General features: G+C 30.6%; 1 protein-coding gene across 5 annotated transcripts in view; it reads left to right on the plus strand.

Annotated features, from left to right (window-relative positions):
- Positions 1 to 13,550, plus strand: part of CDH19 (cadherin 19) — a 97,866-nt gene that overhangs the window by 10,443 nt on the left and 73,873 nt on the right. The window contains exon 2 of one of the 5 annotated variants that reach the window (XM_082355194.1): positions 8,386 to 8,437. The exons of 3 other annotated variants lie outside the window; for them this stretch is intronic. The gene's annotated coding sequence lies outside the window, so the exon portion shown is untranslated. Of the gene's footprint in view, positions 1 to 1,549; positions 8,438 to 13,550 lie in introns of those variants that run through there. One more of the 5 variants, XM_082355193.1, reaches the window with a different exon arrangement.

Genomic DNA, 13,550 nt, shown 5'->3' on the forward strand with positions numbered 1-13,550 from the left:
TGTTTCTTAAGTTTTTTTGTAGTTACCTCTCTACTGTCAGATGCTATGAGCAATAAAGTTATCAACCTTAAAGATATGAGAAAAATATTTATTTATAGAGTAAATATTTTTAAAATAATGAATTATTTATTTCTTAGTAAATGATATTCAGTATGGAGCTTTTCACGTATCTGAATAAAACTATATGTTTCTCTGAGGGACAATCTATTATTAAAGTTGGCATATAATTATTTTATTTTCTTCCTCTTTGCCGGGTTTTTTTGGCTATCAAACTTTCTATTGACTTTCAAAATTTCTTAGCGTGAAAAAGCTTAAGTAATTAAGAATGTTACAAAAATACTACTAAAAAAAGTAAACTATTGAGCATATTATGAATACAAACACATATTAATTTGTAATCTCTTATATCTATTACATGTACACATATTAATTTGTAATCTATTATATCTATTATATGAAATAAGAAGGCTAATTCATCAAATATGAAATACACAAAACTATAAATTAAGCAATGCAAACTGTGAAAGGCATTTATTATTGTTTCAATTCTAATTCATTACAAATAATTTTAATAGGGTTACTAATTTTAATAGGGTTACTAATTTTAATAAAATATTTCAAGGCAAATTTGCCAAAGGGATTTAGTAAATCAGTAACTAGCATATGAAATAACACCTGAAGAGGTTAACAACAAAGATACATAAATAGAATGGCAAATTTTTCTTTAGATTATATAAATTTATAGTTTAGCTCTATAAGTTTATTTTTTAATTAATATACCTGGAGAGAAAACATTATTTATTTAAAATATTTGCAACTTTATATAATTATAATATATAACATATAAAATTTATATATTAATATATATTTATATTTTGGATGTATTTGCAATATGAAGTAATGTAATAAAATAATATACATTTATATAATATTGTTTATTTCAAATTCTAAATACTTTAAATGTCTAAATATCACTAGCATGCAAATATATATTCTTATAATTTTTAATTTGAAAATATTTAAATTTCAATATAATCTGAACATTTCTGTTTACCAAATTTTGTAACCAGTGAAAATATTTCCAAAAAGGAATAAACATTACAAAATTAGAAGTCTAGAATTTTTTAATCTTTTAAAATAGCCAGTTTGTGAAATCTAGAAATCATTTGACCTCTTATTCTTTATATGTGTTTTCTACTTTACCAAACAGTGTTTAACACTGACTGAAATGAATCAGATTATTCTGTAAATTATATCTTCCTTCTACGTTTTCAATTTTTTTTTTTTTTTTTTTTTTTTTTTTTTGGCTGCACTGCATGGCATGTGGGATCTTAGTTCCCCCACCAGGGACCGAACCCATATCCCCTGCAGTGGAAGCACAGAGTCTTAACCACCGGACCTCCAGGGAAGGACTATGGTTTCAATTTTAGTATTTTCTTTACTTGTGCCCTTTTATGCTTAAACACACACACGCTTTCACACAATTTGTAGAAGTCTTAAAGCAAATATTACCTAAGTATATATATATATATATATTTTTTTTTTTTTTTTGAGATACGAATGTGTACTTTTTTTCTCATTTTATGTCCCTATTCAAATTTTTTTTTTTTAAAGGGAAGCCCTTTAATTAATTAATTTATTTATTTTTTATTTTTAGCTGTGTTGGGTCTTCGTTTCTGTGCGAGGGCTTCGTCTAGTTGTGGCAAGTGGGGGCCACTCTTCATCGCGGTGCGCGGGCCTCTCATTATCGCGGCCTCTCTTGCTGCGGAGCACAGGCTTCAGACGCGCAGGCTCAGTAATTGTGGGTCACGGGCGTAGTTGCTCCGCGGCATGTGGGATCCTCCCAGACCAGGGCTCGAACCCGTGTCCCCTGCATTGGCAGGCAGATTCTCAACCACTGCGCTACCAGGGAAGCCCCCTAAGTATATTTTTTGTTTTATTTTGTTTCCCCCTTTGAAATATTTCTAAGGTACTTATCTCCAGGAAATTTTAAAAAATAATTCAATTAAATTATCATAAGTTGAAGATGTTTTAAAATGATGTGCACAAATTCCTCCCATGCATTCTTAAGAAACCTGACCCATCTTTCAGAAATATGTCATAATGTAGTACATATAATTTGATAAATAATAATCAGTAACTAAATATAAATTGGTAGTAAATTTTTTGCCAGTCATGCTCTTAACATGTACCCTTTAAATATTATGTTATATTTAAAGTGTTATAGTATAGTATTTAACATGTTATTGAGTACTAATGCAATAGGAATAAATGTATTACACAGTTTAAAAGAACATATTGATCTTTTCATATACCTTTATTTAGATTGGGATTTATTGCTACTGACCTAATATTTGAGAACAATGCTGATGAATATGGGAAAATGGAACTTTTATATTTTGTTGTCATGATGACTTTCTTTGATAACCACGATCTTCGAATACCTGTATCTTTGCTTTGGCATAACAGATGAAGGATGAAGCATAAACAAATAGGGAACTTAATAAAGCATATGAATCCTTTCTTTCTTGCCGTGCTGGTGACAGCTCACAAATTTGAGAAATGAATGAAGTACTTTTTCCATAGTGACCAGAAACATGTTTGACCCTTTTTTTAAAGACCTATACCACTAGAGAGTTTTGTTGCCACCACTCAATTAAAAGGATTCAGCTAAAATGCTCTAAAACCCACCTTTTCACAACTTACAGCAAATCAATTTCTTTTTGAAATGTTGCATGCCCTCTTGAATATTCTGATGTGATTCAGTAAGACAATTCTTGTCTCACATTAAAAACGCCTCTAGAATTAGTAAAGTAGAAATGTTTTTGTCAGAAATTTGTCACATTAATTAGTACTCAATAAAAGACATTCAGAATCATCAAAAAATGTCTTAAAGCAAAACATAATTTTTCAGGGACTCTGCTTTGGCATATGAAGTCAAGTTTGAAATGTTATTATAGAACAGTGACTTACCAACATACAATATCAGTACATTTACATTTTATCTGTTCCTTCCTTCTAAGAACTTACATGATAAATGAATTTTGTAAATTAGCAGGATAATATATTAAAGTGGGAGTAATTTTGGCACATTAGTTATGGCTAAAAATAACCTAGGTAATTTTCTCTAAGTGCAAAATTTAGAAATGTCGTTCCTGTGGAAATGAGAAAATTATATATAAATCATGGGAACGGAAAATGCCACCATTTTTCTGCCTTTAAATTGGATTAAAGCTAAATTGTTTTTGAGAGTTTGCCATCTTTTATTTTTAAAAATCTCAATTGGAGTATCTATGACCTCCTTTTATAAAAAAATTTATTTTATTGAAGTATAGTTGATTTACAATGTTGCATTAATTTCTACTGTACAGCCAAGTGATTCACTCTTTTTCATATTATTTTCCTTTATGGTTTATCACAGGATATTGAATATAGTTCTCTGTGCTATACAGTAGGACCTTGTTGTTTAGCCATTCTCTATATAATAGTTTGCATCTGCTAATCCCAAATTCCCAATCCATCCCTCCCCCACCAATCCTCCCCCTTGGCAACAAGTCTGCTCTCTATATCTCTGAGTCTGTTTCTGTTTTGTAGATAAGTTCATTTGTGTCATATTTTAGATGCCACATATAAGTGATATCATATGGTTTTTGTATGACCTCCTTTGATAAAGAGATAATACCACCAAATTCAGACACAGATATAAAATATAACTAGAACACTAAAAAAGATAAAAAGAAAAAGATAGGGATGAATCTTCTGTTTGAAATTTTAATGGTATTTTTTGTCATTAAGCAAATACTTCTTGACAGTTCTTGGAGTTGCTCTTGAATTAGTAAAGCAAAATATGACTCTTTCCCCAAAGTGTTAGATGAAAAATAAAAGGGCCACACTGTAATTTTTTAATTGCATGTAAATCCCCTTCTTCTAATTTGGACTTTTGTCTTGTGGCTTTTTAAAGCATCGGTTTCTCTTTGGTTATTTTCTGTCCTTAACCAGTGTCTACTGACTATGCCAATTCTATAGGCATATCAGAATTTGACTCCAAAGTTATTGGTTAATAATAAATAAGCATATGTGTTTCTATACATGCATACACATATATACATATACACACATATGTGTGTCTATATATTTATCTATGGTCAAATTTTAAATTTACATATATACTCATTTAATAATTTTAAGCCCACACAAATTATTTGTTAAAATACTGTGCCATGTTAGAGTGTAGATTTAATAAAGTCACTTATATGAAATTTAAACTGGTTTTTTAAATTAAAGTATAGTTTCTGTGCAATATTACATAAGTTACAGGTGTACAATATAGCGATTCACAACTTTTAAAGGTTATACTCCATTTATAGTTATTATAAAATATTGGCTATATTCTCCATGTTGTACAATATATCCTTAGAGCTTATTTTATGCCTAACAGTTTGTACCTTTTAATCTCCTGCCCCTATATTTTCCCTCCCCCCTTCCCTCTCCCCAGTGGTAACTACTAGTTTGTTCTCTATATCTGTGAGTCTGCTTCTTTTTTGTTAATTTCACTAGTTGTGTATATTTTTTAGGTTTCACATATAAGTGATATCATACAGTAATTGTCTTTCTCTGCCTGACTTATTTCACTTAGCATAATGTGCTCCAAGTCCATCCATGTTGCTGCAAATTTAAATTGTTTTAAAGGTATGAAACAGTGCTGTCATTGTGTGTGTATACACGTGTGCATATATGTATATTACATATATACATAGGAATTTTTTAAACCAACGTTTAAAACACACAGTTCTTAACTCATAAGAATAATCTTCATGAGGTATGTGACATTGTATTTTAATGATACCACTAAGCTTTTGTTTTGTAGGGAAAAAAGGACAAGCAATACATGTTTAAGGCTATATGTATAGAAGTTAAATATTACAATTCTTAGTAAGATATTAATTAGCTTCTTTCTACATATTACAAAACAAAATAATTATAAGGGTTGCCAGATTTTTTAAAAAATTAGGTAAGGAGTTATTTCATGTGAGAACATCATCCCTTTCCACAGAATATATGAACTCTCCCTACCCGTTGACAGGTTGGAGTGTCTCATATTCCACATAACTTAAAGTTTTAGGAAAAACAGAGACATTTATTCCCTCAATAATTCAGTCATTCAGCTTCTACATTAAGATTATACTGAATGAGGGACTTCCCTGGCAGTCCAGTGGTTAAGACTGTGCCTTCCAATGTAGGGGGTGTGGGTTCAATCCCTGGTTGGGGAGCTAAGATCCCACATGTCTTGCAGCCAAAAAACCAAAACAGAAGCAATATTGTAACAAATTCAATAAAGACTTTAAAAATAGTCCACATAAAAAAAATCTTAAAAAAATAAAGTTATACTGAATGCTTCTACATTAAGCACTAAAAGAAAGCATCTTTATCCTCCCTGGTATCAATTACAAAGGAATAAAAAATTTAAGTAAGATATCCTATCTTACTTTTTAACTCAATTTTGTGTCTCAAATGAGCTATATTCATGATGATTTTCCTTCCTTAAGTCTATATATTTTTAACCCATCCCATCTCTTGGAGGTACATTTACTGTTTTATATATTTTAAAACATCTATTACTTATCTCGAAGGCGTGTTTGTTTTAAAATATTTTGTACTAAAATAGTGATATATTCTCACTTCCTTTAAAAACATGTCCTTTGAAATGTACGTTCCATATTAGGACCCAAAATTTCTTATAATTTTAATCCAACTTTTTGTGAGTAAATACTGTAATAGTAAGCTCTTTATAAACTTTTTTTTTTTCAGTTTTGAAGTTGATTTGAGTAAGTATTAACTTAACACATGGAATATTCTGAGAGATTATTTGAAGTTCCTGAATTTATTTTTTAACTCTAAAGTCATAGCGAAGCATAGAGAAACAGTGGTAATTACATTATTATTATTTACTTATGTATTATCGTTCTTAATAATAAACAGAATTTATTGAGTGGTTACTTTGGTGCTTGGTTTATTTTTTTCTTTGCAGCATCTTTGCTTATTATTGCTCATTTAATTGTCCTACAATGGGCTCTCAAACACTGTAATTTCTATCTTAAAAAATTCTTCATTAACTCTAAGCCCCCTAGGGCAGAGACATATCTCTGCTTTCCCTCTATTTGCAACTACTCTGAGAGACACATCTACTCTTGGGACTCAATTCTTGACCTTTAGTCACTCTTCAATCCACTCTTTTCTAATTCTTGAGAATCACTTGTAAAACTTCTCTTGAGCTATTCATCAAGATGCACCAGTTTTTGTTTTTAATTAATGAATGGTATAAGAAACAAAATCTGGACACTTAGGGTGCATATTAGTGCTGGTGATAGGTAAATTTTTGCTGATATTGTTATGGTCTCTTTTAGTGACACTTTAGGAAAGATATCTATTTTTCATGCTCATTTGTTAATACTGATTTTTCTAATTAAATACAACTCACTATCAAACTCTACTTTCCTGATAGCATATAGTTTTTCCACTACAAAACTATGCACTGTCATTGTCATAATTCTGTCCAACCTCTTTAAACATTTGACTGAGCGTAGATGTCAAAAATTACTCAACTAGCTTCAACAATTAGGTTTCCAAATTTTTTACACAATAAACAAATGCATTGCACCAGAATTTTCTAAATGTCAGTTTATTCCTGTAGGATAGAGTTTCAGGCCTGAGTTTAGTAGATTAAATGGTCTGAAATCTTTAACACTCCTGAAAGATATTTTCTAATTTCAAAATATCATTCCAATTTATTTTGCTGGTATGAGAAGCAACTAATAACAAGAAATTGTGGATTAGGAATTTAGAGGTTGTAAGAGATTAGTGCATATCTCTGAAAGACTTAAGAGGTAGAATTGACCATAGATGAAGCCTGAATATATATGAGAGGTAAAGTGAAGAAAACATTTAAGGAGAATTTTTATTCACCTGAGAGTTTCTGAGTGGAACCTGGTTTCATTCAGTGAAAGAAACAACATAGTGATGATGTGGAATGGGGGATAAAAGAAAATTATTTCTGTGTGAGACATGGACATTGAAATGCCTCTTGGAAAATAGGTTTGTAGATCAGGAAAGTGATATATATGGACTATTGAGAGTGCTTTGTGATGCTTCAGTATATAAATATTAATTGAAGCTGTAAAACCAGGAGATAAACATGAATCGAATGGACAAAAAATTCCTTAAGAATGGAACTCCATAATTTAAGAAATAGGACAGTAAAATGAAATAGAGATTCCTCAGACAAAAGAGAACCAAAAACATGTATGGACTTTTGCAAACCAAAAAAGGGAGATTTTTTAAAAGGATGTGTGGTTATGGTGCAGGCAACAATGTGCCATGCCACTGTGAAGTTAATTTTAAAAAAATAAGTAAAAGTATTTATTAAATGTATAGAAAGAAATAAAGGGGATCCCTTTTGACCTCAATGGATTGGTTGCACTGTACAGTAGTATTGGCGGAAAAAGCCAGACTGCATTTTTCTGTAGACTGAATGAGAGACCGTGAAGACAGTAGATGGACATTTATCCTGTAATAGTATTTCCCCTCCATTTTCTTTGAGATTTACTTGTGGATGCTGTGCCTTTTGAATTAACCCTCTAATTTCCTGATCTTTTCTATCTAAGTTTCTAGATCTATGCATTGTTATTCTACTTCCTAAGAGATTTTCTCAAATTTATCTTTTAACCACCCTCCACCTTTTAAAAAACTAGTCATTAAATTGGACTTCACTAGATTTTTTTTGGCAATGACTCAGGTGATTGATTTAGATATCCCCAACTATCATTACAGCTTTGTACTTGAGGATATATGTTTCTTTATTAAACAAAGTTGATAGGCAAGTAGATAGATTTCAGTTTACAAGTTCATGGAATCAACTTTTCTAAATCTATATTTAGATGTGACAATGGCACTATAAGGTGATGGTTTTAGCCTTCTGATTTTATCTCTAAAGTGTCTTAGGTCTTGTCACTATTTATAGTACGTTTCTACTTCAAAACCTGACTTTTCACATAATAGAAACTGCATATATTAGCTTTGGGTATATAAACGTGATATCATTTGTATACAGTCTGCAGCAAATATTTCCTATTTTTTGTTGCCCTGTCTTGAAAGGAGTTCTTTCCTCTATGATTTAAACAACATTAATGTTGACAGTTACTCCTTTGATTTTTTTATTCCTGTGGTAATGGGGACTTACTAGTGATTCTCTTATGCACCCTAAGGATGGATTAACTAGAGGGTTACAAAGAAGTCTGTGATGTTACAAAGAGGGTTACAAAGAAATCTATTATGCCATGTTTATGGCATAATAATAACTACTTTTATTGCACATTTAATATGTTCCAGATGCAGTTCCAGTTCTTTTTAAATGACTTATCTCAACATACATAGAAGTCAGGTATGTTATCTCATTTTGCAATTGGAGAAACTCAATCTGAGAGTGTTTAAGCACCCTGATTAGTACCATGCAACTCTTGTATCTATATATGTACAAATCTTCACATTTTATACAGATTTTCCTTAATAGTTAGCATTAATTTAATATTAAATGAAGACTTAAATAAGTAATATAATTAAGAAAAAGAACCAGATGGATATTATATGGTTTATTTGATTTAATTCTTTACTTCATGTCATACCTTTATCTACTATTATGTATTCTGAACCTTTATTATTTATAATAACCATCCATTCTAGATATCATTTGGCAACCAGAAAGTTACTACTACATTATCAGGGCTTTACGGTAAAAGTCAGTCTGAGAACTAGAGCAGATTATTCTCTTGAAGAGAAGGGAAGCAGGATAAAGTGGGGGCTGTGGATTTGGAACATCCAACATGGCCATGTGGTGCTCCCCTACCTTGCAGAACAGTCTCCAAATGGGTGTTTATGTAACATAGGGCATACACAAGACCATCAACTGAGCTGTGGGAAAATATAAGAAATTCTATTTGTATTGATGTTATATCTCATTCTCTTGCATTTCAATTTTCAGTATGATTTATAAAATATCTATATAGTGGTAAAAGTTGTAGAAGTAAATGATTAGTATATAAATATACAACAAATATTGGAGTCCACCTTCAGCATTTTTTTCTGATAGGAGTATAAAATATGAAAGTTCAGAAACCACTGCTCTAAAAATAAACCTTGGCCAATATCTGCACACATATTTCATTTCCAAAATAGCATCCATATTCCAGAATCCTGCAACCACATTGGTTAAATGTACCCACTCAGAAAGAAACAAGCTCTCTGGATTTAACGCCAATCCCACCAATTATTACATGGCTAAGCAAAGCTAGTTAACCTACCTATGTTCATTGTCTGCATTTATAGAATAGCAACATTAAAAGAAAATATACCATAGAATTGTTGTAAGACAAATTAATTAAAAAATGGCATACTCTTTGTATAGTTATAATCATGGAGTAAGCCCTCAATACTTGTTAGACAAGATGATGATGATGATGATGATGGTGATGATAATGATAATGATAATGATGATGGTAGTGTCCTCAGACTATTTGCCTTAGAATCACCTATAGTGCTTGTTAAAAATACCTAACTGGTGAATCAGAAGCTATGGAGTGGAAAATCTACAATTTATCCAGAGTAGAATAAGATGTGTAAATCATTTCCCACAAATAGAGGGATGGAACTAACCAAGTTACTGTTTACTTTATACATTTAAGGATCAAGGGATTCTCTTCATACATAGTAAAAATTTTAAAGTAGAAAAAATGTAATCAGCTCCAACATAAAATAATAACAGTATTGTCACGTGTTCAGAGTTTAAACTAATAATTATTACTACTATTGTCAAAAATGTGTTTTTGCTGAAATGCTTTTAATATTTCACCCAGTTCCTCTGAATCTGATACTATATGATTCTGTGATACTATTTTATGAATTTTAAAATTTTGCATTGATTCTATACACACACATACACACACAGACATACACACAGAAGCAAAATACAGGGTATATGACTTTAAACTTTTTTTCATTCACTATGATTTGGGTCTTTAAAAAATCATTTTTATATTATGCCTTTTTCAATAACAGAATCATATTTTCCACACCATTTAGCAGTGGTGCTTACTAAGTATTGCTTTTGATAGTAGAATAAATTTATAGATATTGTAGTTGTAAAGAAGATGTACTGAAAACAATTGATAATTGGAGAAAGGAACACTTTTTGGATATATTTGACTAGGCTTTATTGAGCTACTAATACAACATCAGCAAAAATTGTCAAATAGAGTACAACTGTGTCTTTCTTTACAGTACTATAATAAGAAGTGGCTAAAAAGATTTTCAACAAGTGAAAACCAAAATAATATCTTTATAATGGAAATTGAGGACAAAATAAATAACTGTAACAAATTCTTCAGAGAGTAGAATATATTGTTCATAAGAAGAAAAATATTTTTTTTCCTTTGTCTTGTCTTTATAGTAATATATATGTTCAATTCGACAGATATTATTTATGTGATGAAAATAATTAACTGATAATGTTTTATAATCATGCAAAACAATGTTTTAGGTGAAAAATGCCTAAAACAATAACTTTGCATGATTCTAAGATTGTGGAATTTTTGGCTCAAAATATATGTTAACTGATGGTTTTGTAAAACTGCTATGATTTATTTCATGGTTCATGAAATCTTCAAAAGTGTAACTTATTCATCAATTGTTGTTTAAAATTTTTACTTTTCTAAATTTGTCTTTTAGTTTTTCTTAGCATTGAAAATCATTCTTTGTTAGTTATATACTATCTGAAAGCTGTGAATTCATTAAGATTAGATAATAAAGGAAACCTGGAATATATGTTATATTTTCTAATCAATATTTCAGTGGTTTATCTGCATGAATTACACTTTAGTTTTCACCCTGTATAAATTCCATACACACACACACACACACACACACACACACACACACACACACAGCTGGAGCCTGGAAATAAACACAATGTTCTATTTGTTTAGACACAATTTGTGTGTGTGTGTGCATAATGCAACTTTGATTAGTTCTAGTCATAAAAATGAAAAATCAATTAAAGTCAATGAATTGTAAAGAGAGTGTCTACTTGGGACCAATTAACAAGTCCACTCTCAAACAACCTAAGATAGTGATCCAAATCACGAGATTTCCTCAATTTATATAGATAAGATATTCCAATACCCAACCAGGACTGTCTAGAGAAGAAATAGTAGAATAATTTTGCATATGATATTACCTGGAAAATATCATATGCTATATATCCTATATGTTATATATATTTTAATGTATATTCCATATAAAATATTTATACTACCTACACTACAACATATTGTCATGTATAATATTTTATATAATACATATTTACATTACATATTACTTTCTATATATATTGTATATATAGACATATATATACAAAGTTGTTTGCATATATTAGTGATGCAAGAATGCCTCAATATTACTGAATCTATTTATTCTGCGAATTATCAAATCAGACTAAAAGAAAGAAACCATGTGGTAATCTCAATTCATAATCTCAATTTTAAAAAGATGCATATTCATAACAAAATTTCTTTGAAAAGTAGAAATGGAAAGTAACTTATTTAGCCTACTAAGATATATATAACAAACTCGACAATATATAGCCACTTAATGTTTAAGCACTAACAGCTTTCCCATGTGAAGATGGGGAAAAAAGTGAGAATTTTGGAATTTTGTGTCTGTGTGTACGCATGCATGTTACATACTTTTAAATTATTTGTTATTTGGCATTGTTGAAATAGATGAGCCTTTGTCTGCTGCCCATTGCATCCGGTGTGGCCCTAATTTTTTAAATTTTCCTCTCCTGCACTCAACTTAAGCATGTGGTTACAGGCTCTGGGATTGAAATTGGAAGTGGAAATCTATAGGACTGAACATACAAGTGTCCATTCATAATAATTCTACTCATTCTTCTTGAACCAAATAAGCTGAATTGAATCCATCAGTAAGGTAATCATTAGGAGGTTATGATTCAGGAGTTGGGTTAGTGCTCAGAGGAAGTGTGGTTAGAAAGGAAGAAATAGAATTATTATTACTCATACTGAACAAAAGAACAATTAAAACTAATAGGAGAGTTCAAAAACTATGCTAGATTCAAAAGAAGAAAAATATCATCAGTCAAAAAAGTTTAAATGTTAAATTGGTGTAATCTAAATGGCAAAAGAAACTCTAAAGTATTAAGGAATGACTATCATATAAATGGTCAAAGTCGTAATGGAAAAATATAAAAGAAAAACCATATTGAAATATTTTTAAAAACCTGAATAAATGATGAGATGCTTAAAAATGGAGAAAATATTCAACATGGTAAAGATAGAGACAAACTTTTCCTTAATGAATCTATAAAATCAAGGAAATTTCAACCACATATTCAGATTTTTTCATATAACTTTAGAAGCTAATTTTAAAATGTATACAAAATGCTAAAGAACCATTTGAAGAAAAAAATACTAGTACTAGTAGATCTAGATAGATATAATATAGTAATACATATAAATATAATATTTAAAACAGTGTCATTAGTCTACACAGAAAAGAGAGCCTTTAACTTAGTCCATAACAAATGTGACATTATAAATTTATTAGGAAATTATGGGTTATCCAAAATAATCTTCTGAGAATTACCATTTATATGATCAAAGGTAAAGTTGATTCCTTAACTCAAATAAAACAGAAATAAAAATTTCCATGTGAATTTATGAAAAGTACTAAGTGTGAGACACAAAATAGGAAATTTTTTCAGAAACATAGAGTAGAAAATGTTTACAATGTTTGAGTAGGAAAGGATTTCTTTAAAATACCATAGAAATGAAAACCTGATAATTTAGACTCTTTTAAAAATTCTAAAATTTTCTGCATGAGAAAAGGCACCATAAAGAAAGTGAAAAACATCCCTAAACTGGAAGAAATTTTAAATGTATGTGCCTCATCAGCAATTTAAAAATTTTTTTTAGCTTCTGTAAATAATGCCTAAAAATCAGTTAGAAAAAGACAAGCAATTAAAAATTAGCAAAAATAAATGAGGTCGGGACGTCCCTGCTGGCGCAGTGGTTAAGAATCCACCTGCCAAAGCAGGGGACACAGGCTCAAGGCCTGGTCTGGGAAGATCCCACATGCTGCGGAGCAACTAAGCCCTTGCGCCACAACTACTGAGCCTGCGCTCTAGAGCCCGCGAGCCACAACTACTGAACCCTCGTGCCACAACTACTGAAGCCCGTGTGCCTAGAGCCTGTGCTCCAGAACAAGAGAAGCCACCGCAGTGAGAAGCACGCACACCACAACAAAGAGTAACCCCAGCTCGCCGCAACTAGAGAAAGCCCACGTGCAGCAACGAAGACCCAACACAGCCGAAAATAAATTTTAAAAATAAATAAATAAACAAATAAATAAATGAGGTCATTCACAGAGGGAAAAAAAGGACTTAATGATTATTATGAAAAAAATGTTTAGTTTCACTAATTAGG

The sequence above is a fragment of the Balaenoptera borealis genome (assembly GCF_965194805.1).
Source record: "Balaenoptera borealis genome assembly, chromosome: 14".
Classification (NCBI taxonomy): domain Eukaryota; kingdom Metazoa; phylum Chordata; class Mammalia; order Artiodactyla; family Balaenopteridae; genus Balaenoptera; species Balaenoptera borealis.